Source organism: Eschrichtius robustus, chromosome 5 (genome assembly GCF_028021215.1).
Source record: "Eschrichtius robustus isolate mEscRob2 chromosome 5, mEscRob2.pri, whole genome shotgun sequence".
NCBI classification, from domain to species: domain Eukaryota; kingdom Metazoa; phylum Chordata; class Mammalia; order Artiodactyla; family Eschrichtiidae; genus Eschrichtius; species Eschrichtius robustus.
This window is the reverse complement of record NC_090828.1, coordinates 141,063,229-141,076,100: the sequence shown is the minus strand read 5'-3', so window position 1 is coordinate 141,076,100 and position 12,872 is coordinate 141,063,229.

The window sequence follows — 12,872 nt, the reverse complement described above, 5'->3', positions numbered from 1 at the left end:
ATATCTACTCTAGCCATTCCTGTTTAACCTTTTACTGGAGGTTCTAGGCAGTGCAATTAAGGCTGGAGAAGGAATCTAGACATGAAAGGAAGGTAGTAAATCTTATTAGCAAAAAACATGGTCACTCTAAGGAATCCACAATAAAACTACTAGAACTAATAGATGAATTTATCAGTGTAGGATACAAGATCAAGATACAAAAGTCAGTTGTAGGGACTTCCCTGGTGGTCCAGTGGTTAAGACTGCCCCTTCCAATGCAGGGGGTGTGGGTTTGGTCCCTGGTCAGGGAGCTAAGATCCCACATGCCTCACAGCCAAAAAACCAAAACATAAAACAGAAGCAATATTGTAACAAAGTCAATAAAGACACTTTTTTTTAAAAAAAGTCAATAGTTTTTTAATAAGCTAGCAACAGACCATCCAAAAATTAAAAATCAATTCCATAAAGAATAATGACTGGGGAATGCAACTAACAAAAGAAGACTAACACTTGTCCATTGAAAACTACAAAACAGTGCTGAGAGGAATAAAGTAGTGTTGCCGAAATCTCCGCTTCTCTGTGCACCAATGCCAAACAGAAATACGGAGATAGATTTTGGAGGAAGAGAGAGATGGCTTTCAGAAGGGAAGACGCAGCAGGCTAGGGCCTCAAGAACTGTGCCCCCTCCCACCTTCGGGAATCGGAGAAGATTTTATATGTGGGGCTCTCAGTCCAGGGTATATGATAAGGATCAAAGTAATGAAGGACTTGCATTCTTCTTCTTCCTGCATTTTTTCAAAACAATCACACCTGGTGTCAGGCAGCCCGTTAATTGGGTCCTTCTGTCTCTTGGTTATTGGCTAGTGACCTTTTTTCTGAAATGCAAATGCTAAAAGGAGTGATTTGCTACAAGGGAGTGCAGGATGTAATTCACATAGTGTAAAGAGTAATAGGTTAGCTTTGTGAAGTACAAATCTAGTTACAGACACTACAGATTAATAACAGCTAAAAAAAAAAAACACTAGGAGTGATTAACTCTTTCAGGCCAGGTTATGTTTCTTCTCTAGCCTTTTCACTGTTCCCTTTATTTTCCTTGTTCTCAGGAGAGGGAAAACTTCATTTCTATTTTTGCTGCAACAGTAGTGTCTAAATAAATGGACAAACATCACGAATTTGAAGGCTCAAAATTGTTAAAATGGCAATAATCTTCAAATTGACATATAGATTCAACAACATCCCTATCAGTAACTTAGCAGGCTTTTTATAGAAATTGACAAGCGGATTCTAAAACTCATATGGGAATGCAAAGGACCTAAAGTAGCTAAAACAACTATTAAAAAGTAGAATGAGGGACTTCCCTGGTGGTGCAGTGGTTAAGAATCCGCCTACCAATGCAGGGGACACGGGTTCAAGCCCTTGTCTGGGAAGATCCCACATGCTGTGGAGCAACTAAGTCCATGTGCCACAACTACTGAGCCTGCGCTCTAGAGCCCATGAGCCACAACTACTGAGCCCATGTGCCACGAGCTCATGCTCTGCAACAAGAGAAGCCACCGCAATGAGAAGCATGTGCACCGCAATGAAGAGTAACCCCCACTCGCTGCAACTAGAGAAAGCCTGTGTGCAGCAACGAAGACCCAACCCAGCCAAAAACTAACTAACTAAATAAATAATAAAATAAATAAAATAAGGTCTAAGAACGCATGAATACTTCAGATGGCATATCAAGCAGAAAGAGTAAAATCACAGTTTTTTTTTAATTATATTGAAGTATAGTTGATTTATAATATTTTGTTAGTTTCTGGTGTACAGCAAAGTGATAAATATATATATATATATTCTTTTCCATTGTGGTTTAATATAGGATATTGAATATAGTTCCCTGTGCTATACAGTAAGACCTTGTTGTTTATCTATTTTGTATATAGTAGTTTGTATCTGCTAATCCCACACTCCTAATTTATCCCTCCCTCACCCCTTTTCCCCTTTGGTAACCATAAATTTGTTTTCTATGTCCGTGAGTCTGTTTCTGTTTTGTAGATAAGTTCATTTGTGTCATATGTTAGATATTTAGTGATATCCTATGGTATTTGTCTTTCTCTGTCTGACTTACTTCACTTAGTATGATAATCTCTAGGTCCATCCATGTTGCTGCAAATGGCATTGTTTCATTTTTTTTAAATGGCTGAGTAACATTCCATTGTGTATATACACCGCATCTTCTTTATCCATTCATCTGTCAATGGAAGTTTAGTTTGCTTCCATGTCTTGGCTATTGTAAATAGTATTGCAGTGAACATTGGGGTGCATGTATCTTTTCAAATTAGAGTTTTCCCAAGATATATGCCCAAGAGTGGGATTGTTGTATCATATAACAACTCTATTTTTAGTTTTTTAAGGAACCTTTATACTATTTTCCATAATGGCTGCACCAATTTACATTCCCACAAACAGTGTAGGATGGTTCCCTTTAGGAGAATTTTCTTAAATTCCTTGAATAATCTCTGACATTTCTTCTTCATTATTTGGTGTCCAATGGTTAAATAGAAAAACATCAATTCCAAAGTTTTTATCACTCATTCCTTCATTCTTTCCATTCAAGAAATATTTATTATCTTATATGGGACTTTCCTCTGAACATTGAATGCTCATCACCCGTTAAGTGACTGTTTCTCAACTCTTTCTAATCATTAGAAAAATCTGTTCCTGTAACAAAGCAGAACCTATGGGCCCTTCCCAGGACAGACCACACCATATCCTCTGCCTGCCTCTTGTTTGTAGAAAAACTTTAGCCTCCTAGGCCTTCCCCAGAGTTCCAAAGAATAAATTTCATCAGAGAACTGAGAAAATGCAGAAACAAAGGGAAACAGTTAAGCAAGACAAAATAATAATAGTTTAGCCATTAAACAAAGTCACAGACATTTACTTCCTCCTCAAGAGTTATAGATAATATTCTGATTCATATCCTTTGTGCTGTTTTTCAAACACTGAAACCCCCATCAGGTTGAAGACATTAACTATATGCTGTGCACAAGCAGGTAGAACCCAGACTGGTTCAGTAGATTGGCTTTACTGCACATGGGTAAGTAGACCCAAGTTTGGTTGGGTTACAGTCCCACTCAAAAATTTTGATTTAATGGTTCTGGAGTAGGATCTGATCTTTGTTTTTACCAAGCTCCATAGGTGATTCTGATACACAGCCAAGACTGAAAGTCTCTGACTTAGGGACTCACTCTTGGATGAGACAGGCATACAGAAATAGTGAAAATGTGTGGGGACCAGGCAGGCAGTAAGTGTCATTAAAGAGGTAAACTGAAGCAGTGTGCAGGTGCAAAGGAAGGTAGAGAGGAAAGCAGCCTAACTAGGGGTCTGTGATGGTGTTACCGAGTCCAAGCTCGCTCTGCTCAACGCACAACAGGCCAGTAAATTGGAGACGAGGTGTTGAGGCAAGGAATACGGCTTTATTTGGAAAGCCAGCAGACCGAGAAGATGGCAAACTAAAGTCTCAAAATAACCATCTTATCGGGGTTTGGATGCCAGTTTCTTTTATAGCACAGAGAGGGGGAGGAGACGAAGAAGTAAAGTAAAAAGGCCATAAGTTTTGCAAATATCACCTGGAATGGCCAGCCTCAGTGAGGGGATGTGTTAATTTCTTCTTTCTTGCAGTCATCCACAGGTGGACAGGGTCCAGATTTTTCCCTGAACAAAGGCACTTTGGTTTAACAGTCAGGCAGAGGGGCAGGGTTTACCAAGTCATGCCATTATGTGTAGACAGTATCCTTTTAGTGAACAAAAAGTAATGGAAAGCAAAAGTTAAAGTAAAAGAAACAGATCCAATGTGTAGTCAGATTTGGCTCTTCCCTGTTACAATGGGGACAGTTTTTTCACTAGAAGAAGGATGCTGAGCTGAATTCTGAAAGAAGTTACATAGGCTTCTTTGCAGAGGTGGGGAGCAGGGAGGAACAAGTAAGGGGGTTGTGAAAGGGGAAACAGGGAATGTTAAGGTGTGTCACACTTGTTGTCGAACCCAAGTTTGTGTGCCTGACACACAATGAGGCCAAACAAACCAAACATCATGGAGTTTGGAGCAGAGAAAATTTTATTGCAAGGGCCAAGCAAGGAGAACAGGCAACTCATGCTCAAAAAGCCCTAACACTCCACTGGTTTTCTGAGAAGAGTTTTTATAGGCAAAATTTGGAGGGAGAGCTGCAGGGCATGTGACTGTACTCTGATTGATTTGTGATGAGGTAACAGGGTAGTGATCAAGAAATCTCAACTATCAGCCTTCTGGTTCCAGCCAGTCTGGGGTCCATGTGCTTATGCTTAGCCTAAAGTTACCATCTTCCACCTGAGTGGAGGCCTTAGCTCCTATAGAAGAACTCAGAAGTATGTATCAGATTGTTATATATATTCCTTGAGTAGGAACCAGGACTCTGCCCCATTGCTGCACTATTGTTTCTTGACTGCTTTTCCTTTATTTCTGCCTTCCCTCACTCCCCTAATTAGTAACTGTTGGAATCTGCCCTTTGGAACCCCAGGGAATGTCTAGGAGGTGAAAACCCTTTTTCCTACAAACAAGAAATGGAGGAGAGGAGTCAAGATGGTGGAGGAATAGGAGGATGTGGAGTTCATCTCTCCCCACAAATGCAACAAGGATACATCCACAAATGGAACAGCTCCCAAAGAGCACCTGGAACACTAGCAGGGGACCTCAGACACCTAAAAGGACAAGAAAGATCCCCACATAAGCAAGTAGGATGAAAGAAAGAAGAAGGGAAAAGGAAGAGGAGAGGAAGTGAGATGGGATGTGTGCCCCTGGAGGAGGAGCTGAAGGAGAGGAGATGTTCCTGCATTCAGGTAAGCCCCCTCACTAGCAGGGAGATATTTTGGGACAGAAGGGGAGTTTTGGGGGCTATCGGAGGAGAGTGCAGCAACTGGCCTGTGGCAGGCAGGACAGAGTGAGACCTACACAGATAGTCCTTACCACAGCCCTGCGTGCCCAAGCCTGAGATGTATTTGCCAGTGCACATGGGGCTGGGGGCTGGAACAGGGTGGGTGTGGAGAGCAGACCAGGTGGGGGTACTGCTGTTGGCTGTGAGGAGATAGCCTGAGGGGACAGGAGTGAGGAGTTCCACAACCGGGAATGCTCGTTGAGGAAGCCCAGACCGACATAGGAGCAAAGTGGCATTGTTGAGTGATGCACAGGGGCAGGGCTGCCATTGCAGCCTCTCTCCTCACACACCAGCCCCTGCCTCCCCAGGCACTAGGAAGGGCTTCCACTCTCTGACATAAATCACAGCAATATCTTTTTTGATCCATCTCCCAGAGTAATAGAAATAAAAACAAAAATAAAGAGATGGGACCTAATTAAACTCAAAAGCTTTTGCACAGCAAAAGAAACCATAAACAAAACAAAAAGACACAACCCACAGATTGGGAGAAAATATTTGCAAATCATGTGACCAACAAGGGATTAGTCTCCAAAATTTACAAACAGCTTAATATCATCAAAACAAACAACCCAATCAAAAAATGAGCAGAAGACCTAAATAGACATTTCTCCAAAGAAGACATACAGATGGCCAACAAATACATGAAAAGATGTACAGCATCACTAATTATTAGAGAAATGCAAATCAAAACTACAATGAGATATCACCCCACACCAGTCAAAATGGCTGTCATCAAAAAATCCACAAAATAAATGTTGGAGTGGGTGTGGAGAGAAGGGAAACCTCCTACACTGTTGGTGGAAATGTAAACTAGTAGAGCCACTATGAAGAACAGTATGGAGGTTCCTTAAAAAACCAAAATTAAAGCTACCATTTGATCCTGCGATCCCACTCCTTGGTATATATCCAGAGAAAAACAAGGTCCGAAAGGATACATGCATGCCAATGTTCACTGTTTACAATAGCCAAGACATGGAAGTAACCTAAATGTCCATTGACAGGAATGGATAAAGAAAATGGTACATGTATACAATGAAATATTACTCAGCCATTAAAAAGAATGAAATAATGACATTTGCAGCAACGTGGATGGACCTAGAGATTGTCATACTGAGTGAAGTAAGTCAGACAGAGAAAGAGAAATATCGTATGATATTGCTTATATACAGAATCTAAAAAGAAATGGTACAAATGAACAAAACAGAAACAGTTTCACAGACTTAGAGAAGAACATATGGTTACCAGGGGGAAGGGTGGGGGAAAGGGATAGTTAGGGAGTGTGCGGTTGACATGTACACACTGTTATATTTAAAGTGGAAAACCAACAAGGACATACTGTATAACACAGGGAACTCTGCTCAGTATTATGTAACAACCTAAATGGGAAAAGAATTTGAAAAAGAATAGGTACATGTATATGTATAACTGAAGCACTTTTCTGTACACCTGAACCTATCACAAGATTGTTAATCAACTATACTCCAATATAAAATAAAAAGTAAAAAAAAAAAAAAAAACCACTGGGAGCCCTTAAAGAAAAAAAACAAAAACAAAAAACAATGAGATATCATCTCACACCTCTCAGAATGGCTATCATCAAAAGACAACAAATAGGGACTTCTCTGGTGGCACAGTGATTAAGAATCCACCTGCCAATGCAGGGGACATGGGTTCGATCCCTGGTCCAGGAAGATCCCACATGCTGTGGATCAACTAAGCCCATGTCCCCCAACTACTGAGCCTGTGGTCTAGAGCCCAAGAGCCACAACTACTGAGCCCACATGCCACAACTACTGAAACCCACATGCCTAGAGCCCATGCTCCACAACAAGAGAAGCCACTGCAATGAGAATCTCGCACACTGCAACTGGAGAAAGACCACACACAGCAACAAAGACCCAATGCAGCCAAAAATAAATTTAAAAAATAAATTTATTTTTTAAAAAAAGGACAACAAATAACAAGTGTTGATGAGGATGTGGAGAAAAGTAAACCCTCATGCACTGTTGGTGGGAATGTAAATTGGTACAACCATTATGGAAAACAGTATGGAGGTTCTTCAAAAATTTTAAAATAGCATTACCATATGATCTAGCATTTATGTAAAGAAAAAAACACTAACTCAAAAAGATATATGCACACTTATGTTCATTGCAGCATTATTTATAATAGCAAAGACAGGAAAGCAAGCAACCTTAGTGCCCATAAATAGATGAATGGATAAAGGAGATGGTACACAAAAACACACATACACACACACACACACACACTGGAATATTGCTCAGGCATAAAAATAATAAAATCACCTTTTATGACAGCTAGAGAGTATTATGCTAAGTGAAGTAAATCAGACAGAAAAAGACAAATACCATGTTATTACTTATATGTGGAATCTAAAAAAATAAAATAAAACAATGAACAAGCATAACAAAACAGAAACAGACATATACAGAGAACAAGTGGTTGACAGAGATACGAGGCAACCACCTCATATCTCTGAAGGATAAAGGAACTAGGTTAGAGAGATTAAGGGTACAAATGTTCATTTATAATGTAAATAAGTCGTGGGGATGTAATGAATAGCATAGGAAATATAGTCATTAATATTTTAATAACTTTGTATGATGATGGATGGGAACTAGACTTATAATGGTGACCTTTTTTTAATGCATAAGCATGTGAAATCACTGTGTTGTACACCTGAAATTAATATAATATTTTAAGTCAATTTTACTTCAATAAAAAATAACATTAAAAGATAACATTGTATTGGCATAAAAACAGACACATAGACAAAAACAGACACATAGGCCAAAACAGACACGTGGTATAGAATTGAGAGCCCATAATTAAACCCACACATATATGGTAAACTAATTTTTCACTAGGGGGCCAAGAATACTACTTTAAGGAAAATAATAATAAATGGGGTTTAGCAAACTGAATAATCACTTGCAAAACAATTAAATTGTACCCTTATCTTACACCACTCAAAATGAATTAATAACTTAAATGTATGACTTGAAACCTTAAAACACCTAAAAGAAAACATAGGGGAAAAGCTCTTGGCAATGATTTTTTTTGTATATGACCCCAAAAGCATAAGCAATAAAAGCAAATATAAACAAGAAGGACTACATCAACCTAAAACTCTTCTGTACAGCAAAAAAACAAAACAAAACAAACAATAAAAAAGGAACATATAGAATGAGAATATTTTTTCACATTCCATATATATGATATATATTTGTTTTTCTCTTTCTGACTTACTTTACTCTGTATGACACTCTTTAGGTCCATCCACGTCTCTTCAAATGACCCAATTTCTTTTATTTTTAAGGCTGAGTAATATTCCATTGTGTGTGTGTATATATATATATATACCACATCTTCTTTATCGATTCATCTGTTGATGGACATTTAGGCAGCTTCCATGTCCTGGCTATTGTAAATAGTGCTGCAATGAACATTGGGGTGCGTGTGTCTTTTGAATTATGGTTTTCTCTGGGTATATGCCCAGCAGTGGGATTACTGTGTCACATGGTAGTTCTATTTTTAGTTTTTTAAGGAACTCCATACTGTTCTCCATAGTGGCTGTATCAATTTACATTCCCACCAACAGTGTAGGAGGGTTCCCTTTTCTCCACACCCTCTCCAGCATTTATTGTTTGTAGATTTTGTGATGATGGCCAATCTGACCGGTGTGAGGTGATATCTCATTGTAGTGTTGACTTGCATTTCTCTGATAGTGATGTTGAGCATCTTTTCATGTGTTTGTTGGCCATCTGTATGTCTTCTTTGGAGAAATGTCTATTTAGGTCTTCTGTCCATTTTTTAACTGGGTTGTTTGTTTTTTTGTTATTGAGCTGAATGAGCTGTTTGTATATTTTGCAGATTAATCGTTTGTCATTTTCTTCGTTTGCAAATATTTTCTCCCATTCTGAGGGTTGTCTTTTCGTCTTGTTTATAGTTTCCTTTGCTGTGCAAAAGCTTTTAAGTTTAATTAGGCCCCATTTGTTTATTTTTGTTTTTATTTTCATTACTCTAGGAGGTGGGTCAAAAAAGATCTTGCTGCGATTTATGTCAAAGACAGATGTTTTCCTCTAAGAGTCTTACAGTGTCTGCCCTTACATTTAGGTCTTTAATCCATTTTGAGGTTTTTTAATTTATTTCATTTATTTATTTATTTTTATTTTGGCTGTGTCAGGTCTTCGTTGCAGCATGTGGGATCTTTCATTGCAGTGCGTGGGCTCTTTGTTGTGGTGTGTGGGCTTTAGTTGTGGCATGTGGGATTCTCTCTAGTTGTGGTGTGTGGGTTTCTCTCTCTAGTTGTGGCGTGCAGGCTCCAGAGCACATATGCTCTGTAGTTTGCAGCACATGGGCTCTCTAGTTGAGACACGCAGGGTCAGTAGCTGTGGCGAACAGGCTTAATTGCCCCCGTGGGATGTGGGATCTTAGTTCCCTGACCAGGGATCAAACCCACGTCTCCTGCGTTAGAAGGTGGATTCTTTACCACTGGACCACCAGGGAAGTCCCTTGAGTTTATTTTTGTGTATGGTATTAGGGAGTGTTCTAATTTCATTATTTTACATGTAGCTAGCTGTCCAGTTTTCCCAGCACCACTTACTGAAGAGGCTGTCTCTGCTCCATTGTATATTCTGGCCTCCTTTGTCATAGATTAGGTGACCATAGGTGCTTGGGTTTATCTCTGGGTTTTCTATCCTGTTCCATTGATCTATATTTCTGTTTTTGTGCCAGTACCATACTGTCTTGATTGCTGTAGCTTTGTAGTATAGTCTGAAGTCAGGGAGCCTGATTACTCCAGCTCCGTGTTTTTTTTCCTCAAGATTGTTTTTGGTATTTGAGGTCTTTTGTGTTTCCATACAAATTGTAACATTTTTTGTTCTAGTTCTGTGAAAAATGCCATTGGTAATTTGGTAGGGATTGCATTGAATCTGTAGATTGCTTTGGGTAGTACAGTCATTTTCACAATATTGTTTCTTCCAATCCAAGAACATGCTATATCTCTCTATCTGTTTGTGTCATCCTTGATTTCTTTCTAGTTTTCTGAGTCTTTTGTCTCCTTAGGTAAGTTTATTCCTAGGTATTTTATTCTTTTTGATGTGCTGGTAAATGGGATTCTCTTTCTGATCTTTCATTGTTAGCGTATAGGAATGCAAGAGATTTCTGTATTAGTTTTGTATCCTGCAACTTTACTAAATTCATTGATAAGCTCTAGTAGTTTTCTGGTGACATCTTTAGAATTAACTATGTAGTGTATCTTGTCATCTGCAAACAGTGACAATTTTACTTCTTCTTTGCCAATTTGGATTCCTTTTATTTCTTTTTCTTCTCTGATTGACATGGATAGGACTTCCAAAACTATGTTGAATAATAGTGGTGAGAGTGGTACCCTCATCTTGTTCCTGATTGTAGAGGAAATGCTTTCAGTTTTTCACCATGGATAATAATGTTTGCCTTTATTATGTTGAGATATTTTCCCTCTGTGCCCACCTTCTGGAGAGTTTTTATCATAAATGGGTGTTAAATTTTGTCAAAAGATTTTTATGCATCCATTGAGATGATCATATGGTTTTTACTGTTCAATTTGTTAATATGGTGTATCACATTGACTGATTTCCATATATTGAAGAATCCTTTCATCCCTGGGATAAATCCCACTTGATTATGGTGTTAGATCCTTTTAATGTGTTGTTGTATTCAGTTTGCTAGTATTTTGTTGAGGATTTTTGTGCCTGTGTTCATCAGTGATATTGGCCTGTAATTTTCTTTTTTGTGTGATGTCTTTGTCTGGTTTTGGTATTAGGGTGATGGTGGCCTCATAGAATGAGTTTGGGAGTGTTCCTCCCTCTGCAATTTTTGGGAAGAGTTTGAGAAAGATAGGTGTTAGCTCTTCTCTAAATGTTTGGTAGAATTCACCTGTGAAGCCATCAGGTCCTGGACTTTTGTTTGTTGGGAGTTTTTTAAATCACAGTTTCAATTTCAGTACTTGTGATTAGCCTTTTCATATTTTCTATTTCTTCCTGGTTCAGTCTTGGGAGATTGTAGCTTCCTAAGAATTTGTCCATTTCTTCCAGGTTGTCCATTTTACTGGCATACAGTTGTTTGTAGTAGTCGCTTATGATCCTTTGTATTTCTGTAGTGTAAATTGTAACCTCTTTTTCATTTCTAATTTTATTGATATGAGTCCTCTCCCTTTTTTTCTTGATAAGTCTGGCTAAAGTTTGATCAATTTTGTTTATCTTTTCAAAGAACCAGCTTTTAGTTTCATTGATCTTTGCTTTTGTTTTCTTTGTCTATTTCATTTATTTCTGCTCTGATCTTTATGATTTCTTTCCTTCTACTAACTTTAGGTTTTGTTTGCTCTACTTTCTCTAGTTGCTTTAGGTGTAATGTTAGGTTATTTGAGATATTTCTTGTTTCCTGGGGTAAAATTGTATAGCTATAAACTTCCCTCTTAGAACTGCTTTTGCTGCATCCCATAGGTTTTAGATCGTGTACTTTCATTTTCATTTGTCTCTAGGTATTTCTGATTTCCTCTTTGATTTCTTCAGTGATCCATTGGTTGTTTAGTAGCATATTGTTTAACCTCCACGTGTTTGTAGTGTTTGCAGTTTTTTTCCTGTAGTTCATTTCTAATCTCATAGCATTGTGGTTGGAAAAGATGCTTGATATGATTTCAATTTTCTTAAATTTATTGGAGCTCACTTTGTGGCCCATTATGTGATCTGTTCTGGAAAATATTCCATGTGCACTTGAAAAGAATTTGTGTTCTGCTGCTTTCAGATGGAATGTCCCATAAATATCAATTAATTCCATCTGGTCTAATGTGTCTTTTAAGGACTGTGTTTCCTTATTTTATGTCTGGATGATCTGTCCATTGGTGTAAGTGGGGTGTTAAAGTCCCCCACTATTATTGTGTTGCTGTCAATTTCTCCTTTTATGTCTATTAACACTTGCCTTATATATTGAGGTGCTTCTATGTTGGGTCCATGTATATTTACAATTGTTATATCTTCTTGTTGGATTGATCCCTTGATCATTATGTAATGTCCTTCTTTGTTTCTTCTAACAGTCTTTATTTTTAAGTGTATTTTGTCTAATATAAGTATTGCTACTCTGGCTTTCTTTTAATTTCCATTTGCGTGGAGTATCTTTTTCCATCCCTCAATTTCAGTCTGTATGTGCCTCTAGATCTAAAGGCAGCATATGTATGGGTCCTCATTTTGTATCCATGCAGCCAGTCTATGTCTTTTCATTGGAGCATTTAGTCCATTTACATTTAAGGTAATTATCAATATGTTTGTTCCTGTTGCCATTTTGTTAAATTTTTTTGTAGATTTTTTTCCCTTTTCTTCTTTTGTTCTCTTCTCCTGTGATTTGATGACTATCTTTAGTGTTATTTTGTTTGTATATCTATCATAGGTTTTTTGGTTTGTGGTTACCATGAGGTTTTTGTACAGCAGTCTAGTAATATATGTGCTTGTTTTAACTTGCTGGTCTCTTAATTTCAAATGCATTTTAGACACCCTGGGTTTGTACTCTCCTCCCTTCATGATTACTGTTTTTGATGTCATATTTTACCTCTAATTGTTTTGTGTATCGCTTAACTGCTTATTGTGGATACAGATGATCTTACTACTTTTGTCTTTTAACCTCCCTACTAGCTTTGTGTGTGGATGATTTCCTAACTTTATTGTATGTTTGCCTTTACCAGTAAGCTTTTCCATTTCATAATTTTCTTTTTTCTAGTTGTTACCTTTTCTTTTCTGCCTAGAGAAGTTCCTTTAGTATTTGTTGTAAAGCTGGTTTGGTGGTGTTGAGTTCTTTTAGCTTTTGCTTTTCTGTACAGTAAGTCCCCTACATATGAACCTTCAAGTTGCAAACATGCATTCACATGTCCAGTCACGTAAGTTAGTT